Consider the following 14152-nt stretch of genomic DNA (forward strand, 5'->3'; position numbering starts at 1 on the left):
AATGATTTCAGGATGCATCGCTGAGATGTACAGAGAGACACGTGGGCCTGGTGTCACCTGGCCTGGGCCACTGGCAGTGGACTGGGACTGGCTTGGAGCTCCCTGCAGGTCCCCAGCTTAGGTTTCCAAGCTCTCTGAATCGGACCCACTTTCCCTATCCAGCTGTGGCCTCTATCCCTTATACTCCCATAGTCAGAGGCCTGTCTCTCTTGGCAAATCCAGACCAGTGGTTAAGCCCTGCTCAGCTCTTCCCTGTCCACTAAGACTCCCCTGACTCCTCCACCTCCAGTGGCCTCTTCTGTTTCTTAACCGATCGCAATGAAAGACAAGATGATGACAAACACTTATTGGCGTCTGCTACCCTGCTCTTTCTAACCACATTTCAGGAACTTTGAGTTCAGAGGGACCTTTTGGTTATCTAGAGATCCTGGCAGTCCTCTGATCGATATTTACTGTGTACTGAAGGTTCAGGATGGACAAGGTCCCTTTCTCCATGGAGGTTGTAATATAACAGCTGGGAAAAGGTAATAACCAAGCTAATAAATAAGATGGTGTCATGTACTGAGTGAGGCAGATACCACTGTATCCAGGCAAATAGTCATCAGACTAAACAGCCTTCCCGGGGAGCCCCCATTATGGCCGTTCCAGCAGTTTTACACTGGACTGGAGTTGTCTGTGTAGTGGGTTACTGACATTACTAGAATGTAAGCTGCTCAAGGAAACTTGAGTGTGTTCTTTCTTTCCTTCCTCCCAGTACCTCATTATGAGAATGCCCTCACTTCCTTTACCTTTATAACAACCTTAGGAGAACAGTGTTATCATAGCATCTTTATGGAGACGCAAAACTGAGACCAAGAAGAGTTAGGTTGTCTAAAGTGAAGTCACATGGAAGTGACAGAAACCCAGGGTTTGAACCCAAGCAGTCTGGCTTCAGAGTTCTTTTTTTTTTTTTTTCATTTTTCTGAAGCTGGAAACAGGGAGAGACAAACAGACTCCCGCATGCGCCCGACCGGGATCCATCCCGGCACGCCCACCAGGGGGCGATGCTCTGCCCATCCTGGGGGTCGCCATGTTGCGACCAGAGCCACTCTAGTGCCTGAGGCAGAGGCCACAGAGCCATCCCCAGTGCCCGGGCCATCTTTGCTCCAATGGAGCCTTGGCTGCAGGAGGGGAAGAGAGAGACAGAGAGGAAGGCGCGGCGGAGGGGTGGAGAAGCAAATGGGCGCTTCTTCTATGTGCCCTGGCCAGGAATCGAACCCTGGTCCTCTGAACGCTAGGCCGACGCTCTACCGCTGAGCCAACCGGCCAGGGCCTTGGCTTCAGAGTTCTTAATGCACATTTGTGTTTAAGTAGGTAAGGCAGGAAAATAATGTGTGACTTCTGATTATTGTCCCTGGGGGCTCGATACCTCTCTGTCACCCTAGTTTGATGTTTTCATAACCTTTGAAGGGTATTTGTTGTCAACAAGTGACAGTCTGATCTTTGCATATATATTTGTCCATATTCCAGAGCATCCTGTTGCGTTTCCCATCCCCCTCTTCACTCTGCGACACCCAGCACAGAGCGCGGCTTCCCTCTGTCTGTGGCGTCCTTTACAGTCTGAGACTCTCTTCACCAGGCACGGCGACATGTGAGTGCAAGCAAAGTCACTCAGAGGCTACATTTTGAACAGTTATCAATTTAGGAAATCATGTACCAATAATCTTCTTTTTCAACAAATACAAAGTTCTACAGCAAAAAATTTTAACCTCCTCATTTTCTCGGAGAATCTCAAATGGCCCCTGTGGCTCTGGGTTGCCACACTGAGACATGTCACACACTCTCATCACTTTGTCCACTGGCAGAGGCCCCGGCATCTTCGGAATAGATAAGGTGGTGGCATCGTTCCAGTTCTGTGTGAATGTGCCTGGAAATGAATGATTCTATTTCTTTTAAAAAGTGTTGTCATTTTTTTTCCTGGTGGCTTAATTTAGGTTGTGATGTAAAAGAGAAACATGGAACAAAACCTGGAATTAAAAAAATTTGACTCTCTCTTCATAAAGTCACACAGGCTTGGTTTGGCCTTGATGAATTCTGTACTTTAAAGGGTATGTCAACACAATAAATTTTATGCTCTCGATAAAAACTTGTGAGTGAGCTCAGTGAGAAATTCCAAGGTCTGGGAAGGCAATTAACGTTTGAAATATATATTGAGATGTTTACTGCGACATTTTATGAGGCCACATAGTGGTACCCAGGATGTCACGAGGGAAAGATTTCCCTGGGAAATGTAAGGTTTGCTTTTCAAATAACATTGACAGGTCGGCTTACTGCCCGAGTACAGAGGAAGGTAAGATATGACGGCCAGTGACGTCCAGCACTCCAAGCTCCTCCCGCCTCTCCTGCTCCCCACTCCGCCTGGCAGTGATCTCCTGTGGGTGTTCGCTGTCGGCATCTTAGCGACTTCATTTCACTGGACCGTTTGTACCACTGATCGTTGTAGTTCTGTCTGTATGGGGGTGCTTTTCATTGGTTTGACTCGAGTTCAAACCCCAGCCCTCTGGCAACATGAGCGGCCCCTTTGGTGCCTGGGCAGGAAGCTCAGCGTCCCCAGCCCAGGGGGCAGCCTGCTGGTGTCCAGGGGAGCCACCCCCCAGGACAAGTTCTATGAAACGTACCTCCTTTCAACAAGGCAGAAAACACCTTCCCACTTTCAGAGGGGACACAGTCAGTATGAGCCCCTTAATGGCCTGCAGGCCCACGGGCATCCTGCCGTGTGCCCTGTCATCTTCATGATGCTCCACTCTGCTCACGTCAGTGCCAGTGACTGGATCTACCGGGTCAACCACCTGGAGGAGGTGGTAACCCTGGACACTCTTTGCTAGTGCCAACTGGAGGACAGATCCTGCCACCTCCTGTTAGAATTGGGCACCTGTGTGTTCACAGGTGAGTCCTATCTGTCAGGCGGCTATATCTGTCTGGTCACCTTCACCCCAGCCGTCCGCCCATCTAGAGCAGAGCCTCAGGGTCCACTGCCTAGACAACACGCCTGTAGCTTTGAAGGAGGTGCTGGAGCTCAAGCAGATTTGGGTGTGTACCCAGTAGAGGAGCCCAAACCTCTGCTGTTTAAAGACAATTACCACAACTTGTATCTTTCCCTCTACAACACCCCCCAAGCCCTCTGGAGGAGCAAACCACTGGCCAAGTACCAGCAGTCCCCCGATCACATTTAAAGTGGCAGCCAGATGGCCCTACACTGCTCCTTCTCCTGGAGAGCCACAGCCTGGCCTCTAGGAAGTTCATCTGCAAGATGTGCACATGGGAGGTGGAAGGGAAAGGCCGCTATTCCCGCAGAACCCTGTACCGGCAGAGACACCTGCTGACTCCCTGTACGCCATCTGCTCTGCACCCAGCAGCATCCTCGCCACCCTGCAGGGACCCTCTAGGATCCTGCTGTCCACCCACTAGAAGACGTGCCACAGCCTGGATGTCCCCAACATGTGGGACCATTATCTCAATTACTTTGCTACCAAAGCGAATCCTGTGACTGTGATCCTGGACCTCTGGGAAGCTCTGCAGCAGATGACAGGGACCTTAACAGCCGGGCTCGTGCCTTGGAGGAGCTGGCCAAACGTGAGATGCTGGTGGCCATGGCCACCGATGGGGACTGCTGAGCTGCCCTGACTGCGGGCTGGCACTGACTGGCAGGAGGCGGGGCAGGGAGGCCCAGGCAGCCTCATGTGGGGCAGTTTGGTCTCCACTGCACCCCAGCTCGCAGCCAGTCACCCTCCTTCTCCTCCCTTTGCTCTCCCACAGCCCACGACCTGCCACAGGGAACCCATGGAGTCTGGTGTTCCCTCTCCGCCCCCTGCTGTCTCTCCTGGCCTCAGACCTTCGTGCAGAAACCAGCGTGGGAGCAAGGGGGTGGCCCTCCCTCCACCCCGGCCCTCCACCTGCAGCCCCAGGACCTCTGGGTGAAGTTTCTTCTAGTTTCCGTCTTCATTTTCCCCCATAGCTATTGATTTCTCTCTCCTCCCTAATCATTCTCTCTCCACACCATTTCCTCTTTGAAGAGTCAAGTACAATTCAGACAGACTTTGTTCCATTGAAAGGCTAAAAGGAAACGGAAGGAAGGAAGGAAGGAAGGAAGGAAGGAAGGAAGGAAGGAAGGAAGGAAGGAAGGAAGGAAGGAAGGAAGGAAGGAAGGAAAGATGGAAAAAAAGCTTCGGATCACTAGTAAGGCTGAAAGAACAGCACAACCACAAGGGAGAAGGAAAATCTAGTTTCTTAGGAAACAGAAATGATTTATTATCCAGGTATTTGGATAATTTCTTTTTAAAGAAAAAGAAAAACAACACAGACACACACACAGGCCTGGCCGACACCTTCTAACTGAGGACGATGCGGAAGAGACGGCCTGGCTCCCTGCTCCCGCTGGGAATGCCGAGGATGATTTGGGACCTGCGTCAGAGCTGTACTTTCATGGATCCCAATCCTGCTTTCTCTTTCTACCCCTCACAGGTTTTGCTTAGTAAGTATCTTCCCTAAACTTTTTCTCTGAGTCTGTTTTCCAAAGAATCCAAACTATGAAAATAATCATCATTTCTTCACAGTGATTTAGCAAATGTCAATCACCTGGTGAAGACTCCGTGTCAGATTGTATGTTCCAGTGGAGGTAACAGAGAATCGACAGGTAGCTGTATTATGGACACAGATACCCACCCACACACACACACACACGCACACACTGCATTAGGAGATGTCCAGGCAGCAATTTGGTTAAGGGCTCTTGATCTACTGGATTCTGCAGATAGAAGCAGGGGAAGGTGCAAACACAGAATTGTGAGTAACTGGAAAACAGTTTATGTTTCTAACTAGGATTCAGAGGTGTTCCCAGCGAAGTGGGCTGGACTTCCTTAAATACTACAGTTCTAATCTGGGTGCGCCATAGACATATCTGCTGTTTAAAGTGGTGATTTTCAACTTTTTACACTTGCAGACTGGTGAAACTAGGAGAATTATTTTGGGGACTGCTAAGGCAGAAATCACCCTGAGCATAAGCGAATTCAGCTAAGATCATTGGGTCTATAATCTTCATACAACATCAGGGTGGTTAACACTTTCATGAAATTTGGGGGGGACCAGCAGTTGAAAAACACTGGTTTAAAGCATGGGTGAGTTTTGGGAAGGACCTTGACCAATGACCTCTAGGCTGACATTCCCTCACTGTCCCCTGCTGTTTGCAGCCACAGGAGATGAGTCTAGACAAGAGGACAGGGGAGAGAGGACTCTCAAGTTGCAGGTGGGGGACTACATATCCAGACCTGCTGTCTCCACATCTTCCTGCGTGGTCAAAGCCTGCCTCTTGCCCGTCTGGGTTCCCATCCTCTGCCTGTTCTGTTCCTACTATCTCACTGAGTCTGTTCTGCTTTTCCAGGCTTTGCAGATTGTAAGACTCCCGCCCCCCCACCCCCGTCCTCCAGGCTCCTACAGAGGACATCAGAATGGACTCCTTTGCAGGCGTAGTTCCTTAGTGGCTAACCAGCCACCTTCTGGGTCTCCTACAACTCACCACTGTGTTGCTACAGGGCCCCTAGGACTCCACACAATACAGTGTGGATGAGAAGGGTTCAAATATTTTCCCGTCAACTTTTGAGGAGTTGAAGAGGTAAGAGCTTCTGTTGGCCTGCCCAGAGGGACTACTCAGTCAAGAGCAGAGCTTTCCTACCTTCCATAAGGCAGAGGAGGTAGACACAGGGCTCACCTCCTCCCACCACATCAAAATTACAACTAAATTATAGAACCGCCATCCTTGAGAACCATCTGAGGACTAGCTGAACTGAACTCCTATAACTAAGGATCTAGGGGTTCAGGTCACATCAAGACTGGTAGGAGAGGCAGAGACTCAAAATCACGTGGTCTCATTCCCACGTATGGCAGTTCAGAACTGGCAGGGATTTCTCTTCTGAGCAGGTCGCCACAGAGAAACAAGGCTCAGTCCCATGCCAAGCTCCTCACCCTAGGGCTCCAGTGATTTGCAAGAGGAGTCCCCAGAACTTCTGGATATGAACCCAGTGAAGTGCGTGGCTGAGTGAGACGGAGGGCTGTTAGAGTCCCCGGCGTTCCCCTTAAAGGGCCCACGCACAGACTTACTTGCTGACAAACTCGCTCGCTCTGCGCTCCAGCATTGAGGTAGCAGCTTGGAAAGGGCCAGAGACATATGGAGAGGAACTGAGTTGTTGGGCTTCAGCACAAGGACTAAAAGGGCTGCTTGTTCTGGGACAGAAGTGCCAGCAGGTGACACTGTTCCTCTGCTGAGCCTCACACCTCCCAGCCTGCAGGGGCAGGGAGGCACAAAGTCTGAGTCTCCATGAACTGGGCTAACACTATTCACCCTTCCCTGGGTGTTCCCTGAGACCCTGCCCCATGCCACCCAACTTGGGGCCCACCCAAACCACTTCCGGTGGCTTATCAACACAAATGACTTGTCTCTGCTTGCACTGTGGACTTTCCTAAAATCTCTCAAAGGTTCACAATCCCAGATGAGCAGCACCTGGCCTTGGCATGCTCTGTACCACTTGCTAAACAACCTTAAGTTGGCACCACTGGCCGCCAGCCTTGGTTCACAACTTGGCATCTCCAAAATGTCTCCAAGCCCAGCCCAGGGGAAACCATCTGCAAACCACTTTGTAGCTCCTACCAGGTAGCCCTGGGCAGGGCACAAGTAGAGGGCAAACTTGACTTGCAACACAGCCCCTACTGAGACCCCCAAACTAAGACACACGGTGGAGGCTGACTTCAGAACATGCCAGAGCATTACCCTAACAATTCCACAAACAAAATCTCCAAAGGGCAGACCCAGCAGGCACCAGAGCCTCACTAGGCAAATCCTGTTCCATGAGTCAGCCCCTTGCACAACAGCTCATCTACTGTACTCACAGCCTTTCCTCACTGTCAATCAGCCTGAGAGCCAATCCCTTCCACTGACATGAAAAACAGTAATCAATGCTCAACCACAACAGGATGGTACACAGCATCCACAAGGGACACGCCTGGAGCACCCAGCACAGGTGACCTGGGAGACAGCACCGCGAGGCCCCACAGGACACCTACTACGGGAGGCCACTCTACCAAGCTTGAGTGAGGGAAGAGATCTACTGAATAACACAGAACACACAGAGAGGCAGCCAAAATGACGAGACAGAGAAACATGTCCCAAATTTAAAAAAGAAAAGAAAAAACTTCAGAAAAAGAACCCAACCTAATGAAGGCAAGCAATCTACCAGCTGCGGAATTCTAAACACTGTTCATAAAGATGCTCAGTGAACTTAAGAATAGATGGATTCAGTGAGAACATTAATAAAGAGACAGGAAGCAGAGATAGAAAGAATCAGTCAGATAGAAAGAATATAATAACTGAAATGAAGACTTCATTAGAATAAATCAATAGATTAGAGGATAAAATCAGTGATTTGGAAGACAAGGTAGCTGAAAACACCCAGCTAGAACAGCAAAAAGAAAAATAAATTTGAAAAAAAATGTGGATAGATTAGGGATGATGGGACAACATCAAGCATAGCAAGATTCACATCTCAGTGGTCCCAGAAGGAGAGGGAGCACAAGGGATTGAACACCTATTTGCAGAAATAAGGATGGAAAACTTCCCTAACCTGGTAAAGGAAATAGACACACACAAGTCCAGGAAGCACAGAGAGTCCCAAAGAAGATGAACCCAAAGGCACTCCCAACAAGACACATCATAATTTAAATGTCAAAGCTTAAAGACAAAGAGAGAATCTGAAAACGAGTAAGAGAAAAGCAGTTAGTTACTTACAACAGAGTTCTCATAACACTGTCATCTGATTTCTCAACAGAAACTTTGCAGGTCAGAAAGGATTGGCCCCAAATATACAAAGCGATGAAAAGCACCAAGATTACTCTACTCAGCAAGGCTGTCACTTAGAATTGAAAAAGAAATATATGTAACACTTCTGAAAATAAAAAGTGGAAGGAATTCATCACCACCAAACCCGTATTTTACAAGAAATGGTAAAAAGACTTCTTTAAAAAGAAGAACAACAGTAAAAAGTATGAATAATAAAATGGTCACAACTACATACCTATCAATAATTACTCTAAATGTAAATGGATTAAATGCTCCAATCAAGACCCACACGCAGGTGGCTGAATGGATAAGAAAACCAGACCCTTTCATAGGCTGCCTGTGAGAGACACCCTTCAGATTGAAAGACACACACTGACTGAAAGAGATGAAAAATGATATTTCATGCAGATGTAAAAGAAAAGAAAAGCTAGGGTAGCAACACTTATATCAGACAAAACAGAATTTAAACCAAAGGATTTACACACACACACACACACACACACACACACACACACACACAACAAGAGACATAGAAGGACCCCTCAGTTCCACTTCTGGAAATTTCTCCGAAGAAACAGTAACTCAAAAAGGCATGCATTCCTGTGTTCATTGCAGCATTATTTATAATAGCCAAGATATGGAAGCACCCTAAGTGTCTATCGATAGGCAAACGGATGAAGAAGATACAGTACTATATACAATGGAATATTACTCAACCAGACGGAAGAATGAAATCTTGCCATTTGCAACAACATGGATGGAGCTAGAGAGCAGTAAGTGAAAAAGTCAGGCTGAGACAAACCCATACCATATGATTTCACTTACATGTGGAATCTAGAAAACAAAATAAACTAATAACAAAAACCAACTCAGCCTGACCTGTGGTGGCGCAGTGGATAAAGTGTCGACCTGGAAATGCTGAGGTCGCCGGTTCGAAACCCTGGGCTTGCCTGGTCAAGGCACATATGGAAGTTGATGCTTCCAGCTCCTCCACACCTTCTCTCTCTGTCTCTCTCTCTCCTCTCTCCCTTCCTTTCTGTCTCTCTCTCTCCCTTTCTCTCTCCTCTCTAAAATGAATAAATAAAATTAAAAAAAAAAAAAAAACCAACTCATAGGTGCAGAGAACATTCTGATGGGCGCCAGATGGAAGGGAAGTTGGCTGGGTGGGTAAAAAGGGGGAAGAGATTAAGATTTACAAATTACCAGTTATAAAAACAGTCGCAGGGATGTAAAGTACAGCAAAGGGAAAACAGTACACACCTTAAACGGATAACCCGTTACTCTCTTGTCACCCCCGGTCCCAGCCTTACCGCCACCTCCACCCACGACGTTCAGTCACCCCTCAGACTAGAGGATGTGTCCCCTGCCACGCTGGGCAGAGTCAGACAGCCTGTCCCCTGGGGCCCCTGGGGCCAAGCCCTTCCCTCTCCAGCCCTGACACCCACACAGGAAACCCTTGGAAGAGCTGAGCATCGCTCGCCCGTAGTCTGACTGCTTCCGGGAAGCAGAGAGAAGCTCCCTAAATACAAGGCTGGCTCCAGTCCATTCTACAAAACGGGTTCGTGTCCCAGAGGGCTCAGAGTCTCCAGAGCAGCTCCCAGTCCCGACCGGGTACCTGGTAAGATAATGATAGGCGGCCCCCGAAGGCCCCTCACCCAGTCTGGCCTCAGGAGTAGGGGTGACATGAGGGGCTCCTGGGGACAGAGGGCCGTGTGCCCCTGGGAGTAGTGGGAAGAACTCCATGTCAATCTGGGAATAGGACCGGAGGAAGGTCACCTGTGGGTTCATAGCAGCCGTGACTTCGGCGTTCTATTTTCCTCTCAGGTCCCCTCTCCAAGAAGCAGCACAGACCCAGAGTAAGGAGACAGCGGCGCCCACAGCATTTCCAAACAAAACCATCTTTATTTATAATTGACACACAATGCCCCAAAGGTGCTGCACCCACCCACCGCCCAGACCCACCCCGACCCTAATGGTCCTGCCCTCCGTGCCTCCCTCTCCCTCTCCCGCCCACCCTCCCTGTAGCCCACCCTGCAGGTCAGTAGAACAGCCAGCTTCAGTTCTGGAAAGAATAGTGGCCGTTGGCTCTCCTGGGGGACAGCGAGGTCACATGTCATCGGGGTCCCCTGGGAGGCAGGCAGCAGGAGGACTAGCAGCTGTTCCATACCGACTGCAATGCCACTTCCTCCAACTGCCTGTGACTGGTCACACTTTCTTTTTTGATGCTGGGACAGGGCAGCTCCTTGGGGCCACTGACCCCCACGGCAGGCGAGGCCCGAGGCAGGGACAGGACTCAGAGAGAGTGCACAGGGCAGCAGGCTGGTAGGAGAGGCCACAGGGAAGGCCAGGCTGGGCAGGCCCTCCTCATTCTCCCTAGGCCTGTCCACTGGCCCTCTAGTCTCCCTAACAGGAACGGTCTCTCTGGGCATGGAGGCGTCCCTGGGTCCCCATCCGGAGGAAGTGTGTGTGTAACCCCGAGGAGCAGGGAGCGGGCACTGTGCCCGGAGTGGTGGGTACTCCCGACATCCTGACGAGGCAGCAAAGGCTTTGCGGCCAGACAGGTGGACATCTGCTCGACCGTGCCTTCGATGGTCCTTGCAGTCAGTCTCTGGTGGGCAGGCTTTGTCATGGACCCCCAGTTAGGGGCTGTCTCCACGTGCCTGGGCATCTGGTCCTGCCGCAGACTAGGAAACACTCCTGTCCAGTTGAGGTGCACCATGACTCAAGGGGGCGTGCACACTCTCCTCCTTCGAGGCCAGAAGTCGCTTCTCTACCAGCAGGAAGGAAGAGGGGGACAGTGACTGGGTCCGCACACATGTGGGAGAGGACGAGGAGTGTGGATGACAGGACAATGACATTGCAGGAGGAAGGGCAGGGGGCAGGTGGTGATACCATGGCTCAAATCCAGAGCACACATGTGCCTCTCCTGCTGTCCTCCTGGGCCATGTGCCCGGCTTTTCCCTCTCCTTCTGCACACCCCACCCTCTCCTTCCCATCACCCTCTCCTTCCTATAGTCCCCTCCTTCTTGTCGTCCTGCACTGCGCCCTCAGCACGCCGTGCCTACATGATGGGGCCGGTGGACGGAGTCATCTGTGCCCCTGTTCTGGGTTGCTCCCTGCCCGCTCCCTCCAGTGGCCCACATACGGTCTCCCACCCCAATCCCTGCAGTCCCTCCCTTCCTGACTGACCTAGGGCCCCACCCTCCCCTCTCTCCTACCTGGGCCTCCTCCCTCCTCTAACTCTGCGGCAGTCCCTCGCTCCTATGGCTCACCTCGAGTCTCTGCTGCTTTTAGGAAGTTCTCCCCTTCCCCGGCTCACCCGGACAGGAGGGAGTCCTTCCCGCTGCTCCAACAACACCCCCGCTGGGGCCAAGGGATCCAGCTGTGCTTCCGGGGAGTTGAACTGTGCCGGTTATCCAGAGCGAATGAATCCTAACCTGGGACGGAAGGAAGAGGCTGTGAGTACCCTGGGCAGGGAGGGACCAGCCCGTAGGTCAGGAGGACCTGGAAGAGAAGTGGGAAAGCAACGACCCACCCCATCCTCTGCACAAGGTCAGAGTTTTACACCGTCGCGGTCATCAGCTACAAACACACACCCACAGAAGATCACATAGGTGAACAGACACACAAGGGAACACCCACGGGCGCACACAGTTGACACCCACGGGCGCACACAACCCACACCACCCGGGTCCGGATGCCAGAGGGCCACTTCTTTAGACCCCGGAGCGCTAAGCCCGTCCACTCTGCTGACGAAGTCTTCCTGGGAACACAGCTCCCCGTGAAGCTCAGGAGACCCGGGACCGAGCAGATCCCGTTCCCTTCCTGCCGCGACTGCTTTCTGTCCTCTGCCCGTTCTCCACCTTGCTCCCTGTGGCTGACGGGGCTGGCCCCACCAGCTCATCCCTGATGTCCATGTGCTCCTTCACGACCCCAGCAGGGATCTCCTTGGGAGCCTGGTTCTCACGTGGACGCCCCCCTCCCCGGGGTCTGCCGGCAGCCTGGGCCCTGCGCACGTCCTTCCTGGGATGTGCCCTGGGGAAGAGGGAAGAGGAAGAAGCATGGGGGGCCCCAGCTCCAGGTCCTGAGCGTTCCTGGTGAGGGCAGCGTTTAGGGGCGTTCCCAAGGGTGTGGCTGGGACAGGACCACCTGAAGCCGTGTGACCGTGTGACGGGGAAGACACACAGGGGAGCAACCAAGAGAGTTGAGTGAGGACGGATGTGTGGAGCTCCATTCTCCAGGGGGTCCCCCACCAGCCTCTTCTTAGCAGACCTTATGGGGGTCCTTTCATAGGGAGCCGGGAGAGGGGTTGCCAAAGTTGATCAGGTCCAGACCCCATGGTGACAGAGGGCAGCTGAGACCCTAGCTCTTTGCTTATTCCAGTTAAAAGACCAAAGTCCCCTTGAAGGAAAAGGACCCACACGGAGTCAGGGGCCTGTCCGAGGCCGTTGTTGCCTTTGGCCACAGGCTCCAGTGGGGACGTGCTGTCGCACCTGGCTGCGGGCCCACCACTGGGGCCGGGAGTCCCCGAGGGTCAGGTCTCGGTGGAGCTGCAAGAGGCGGGCCCTGCGCCCCCTTCATCAAGTGCAACTTCTGAATCTGCATCTCCTCCTCTGCCTCCAACTCTATGAACCTGGGGGTGAAGGAGACACAGATCGTGCTGAGAAGGAGGCCAGAGCCCAGCAAAGGCAGCAACATGGAAGGATGGGAGAGCCAGCGAGGGCCACTGGGGGCGGGATGCTGGCTGGTGGGCACGTCCCCTGCAGGGCCCTGCGGCTGGAGTCTGACCCCACGCCTCTGGGCACATTCTCCCCAGCCTGTGCTGAGCCCTCGTGTCCAGCCAAGGATGGATCACGGTCAGAAGACAGTGCAGCTCCCAGAGGAGGCAGGACAGGAGGACCCATGTCTGAAGCAGAGGGAGAGGCCTCTGGTCTGTGGGGACCCTGTGCTGACCGACAGCCCTCCTCCCAGGATCCTCTGCAGTGAGCATCACCACAGCTGGACTCTACCCTGTAATCAGCCCCCGACCCATCCAGGCTGCTGGCTAGCCTCGCGCCCACACGGCTGTTGGGAACCAGAACCCTGACTCGCTTTTCTGCCATCTCGTAGCAGGTCACTTGGTCGAAGTTGCTTTTGCTCTGCCATCCCGGCACGGCCTGCCTTATTCCCTCCTCCAATGTCGTGGTGGGCTTCAGGTGGCGCAGGGACCGGAGCGCTAGGCTGTAACACCTCAGGGTCAGTCCCGGTCTCCAGCCTGGCCTCCACCTGCCTGGCCCCACCCAGCTCTGTGCAGCGCAGGATCCCATCCCCCGTGTGACCGAGTGCCGGCCGGTGAGGGAGGCGGCATCCGTGTGTGACGACCAACCCTCCCACCTGCTGTTGTTCCTGCCTCACAGTCACACAGGCCCAGGAACCTGGACTGGATGCTGCCTGTCTAATCGCACACGGTCGCTGGGATGCTACCCTCAGCCCTTCCCTCCGTCTCCCAGGACAAGCCAGCCTGCGTGTCCATCCCGCCTTCCCCTTTATGTGAAAGCCCCCAGTGAACCCCTGCATGCCTGCACGGTGCACTCACGTGAGAAAGCAGGACAGATCGTTGACATCAGGACTCTGGGGAAGGTGCTTCCGGGCCAGGGTCTTGAAGAGCTGCCAACATGGAAGTCCTCGTACACAGTCTTGGGGTCACAGGAGTTGTCTGGCGAAGCCGTGGACTGGGAGGTGGCAGGGCCACCGTCCTTGGAAGCCCCATGTGGCTGTGCCCTGCGTTCACCAGAGGGACGATGGGGGCCAGCTGGGCAGTTGTTGGTGGGACTTGGAGAAGAAGACCAGGACACAAGCCTCCCTCGCTGGCCTGGGTGGCTCCAAAAGCAGAGGTGGGCATAATCATCTCCACCGCAGTGGCTTCCCAGAATGGGGGTACAGGACACACAGCACCCCCACAGAGGGCTCCTGGAGCACGCCAGTTGAGGGGGGCCTGTGTCAATGCAATGGTCTGAGTCTGGGACGGCGGTGGTGGTTTCCTTTCTGACCGGACCTGGCCCATGGTGGTGCAAGCCCCAGTCCCAAAGGGGCCGCGACCAGCTTCGCCAGCCTCCAGAGATGTCCTGAGCAACGCCAGCAGTGCCAGTGTGTGACCAGGAGCAAATGATGCGGTCGTGAGGGGCAGCTGGTGCTGCTCCCAAAATGGCTGGTGTCCTGGGCCGGTCGTGGGTGGGGGGAAAGGAGTCATGGAGTCACCGGAGTTCAGAGTCACATCTGCTGTTGCTATTGAGACAAAGGAAAGTGCTG

The 14152-nt window shown here is 53.0% G+C and overlaps 2 pseudogenes; both read right to left on the minus strand.

The window, feature by feature from the left end:
• Positions 1-9970: 9970 nt before the first annotated feature.
• On the minus strand, positions 9971-10722 carry LOC136404320 (NUT family member 2D-like; annotated as a pseudogene).
• A 930-nt stretch (positions 10723-11652) lies between these two features.
• On the minus strand, positions 11653-13907 carry LOC136404321 (NUT family member 2F-like; annotated as a pseudogene).
• Between the last annotated feature and the right edge of the window lie 245 nt (positions 13908-14152).

Source organism: Saccopteryx leptura, chromosome 4 (genome assembly GCF_036850995.1).
Source record: "Saccopteryx leptura isolate mSacLep1 chromosome 4, mSacLep1_pri_phased_curated, whole genome shotgun sequence".
In the NCBI taxonomy this organism is placed as follows: Eukaryota; Metazoa; Chordata; class Mammalia; order Chiroptera; family Emballonuridae; genus Saccopteryx; species Saccopteryx leptura.